Source organism: Limulus polyphemus, unplaced genomic scaffold (assembly GCF_000517525.1).
Source record: "Limulus polyphemus unplaced genomic scaffold, Limulus_polyphemus-2.1.2 Scaffold1575, whole genome shotgun sequence".
Lineage (NCBI taxonomy): Eukaryota > Metazoa > Arthropoda > Merostomata > Xiphosura > Limulidae > Limulus > Limulus polyphemus.
Window position 1 is genome coordinate 31,931 of NW_013667185.1, and position 881 is coordinate 32,811.

General features: G+C 27.1%; 1 protein-coding gene across 1 annotated transcript in view; it reads right to left on the reverse strand.

Annotated features, from left to right (window-relative positions):
- LOC106464166 overlaps window positions 1-881 on the reverse strand; it is an 87,677-nt gene that overhangs the window by 25,560 nt on the left and 61,236 nt on the right. The window lies entirely within an intron of this gene.

Sequence of the window (881 nt, forward strand, 5' to 3'; positions counted from 1 at the left end):
ATATGCAAAATATACATTTTTTTTTATTAACTCTTAAGGTTTGTTAATAAATGTTTTTCTCATGCCTTTTTCTTCTTTTCGCATGTTGCCTATCCAACAGGCAAAGTAATTTTAATTTTAAGATTAAAAAATACTTTTATGCATCAGAAAATTTTCAAATTTCACATGCAAAATCTTTATATTTTATCTGTTATTTTCACTAATGAATCTCTGTATGGGTTTGGTAAATTTGACCGATCTTGTAACCACCATAAAAAGTAGGAAATAAACATAAATTATGGCTCTCTTGTTCTAGAATGACAACAAATTATAACAGGAAAACATAAATGTTTAGATTAAATACCTTAAATCTCATAACATTATACATTTATATATATTTATTATTTTTATTATATTGACCTTTCAGCTGTGCCAGGCTAACATTAACAATACAGAAGTTACAATGACATGGCACACGTGCATTCGTGTTACTGTATTCAATAATATAAAACTGACCTTTAGTCTTTACAAAGTGACCTGTCTTGGCTGTGTTTTAGTAGACTAGTATTTTGTAAAATACAGTCACATTTCCATTATTATACATTATACATGTATATAGAATATTACTGTTTAGAAATAAGTTCTTGAACTTATGTTTCTTAAAAACAGTAAATAAAGAAGTAAAGCAAACAATTATCTTTTCTAGTTACAATCTTTGTACTCGGTTGCTGCTTGACATGGGTTGCTAGGCCATTTAAAATTTGACATGTGGAGGATATGAAACAAAATTGTTAGATGTTATATATACAGTTGAATAACCAAAAAACCATAAATAACTATATTTATACCATAGAATTCCACTATAATTTATGAAGCTTAGTAACTAAGCTCTATTTGGGTCT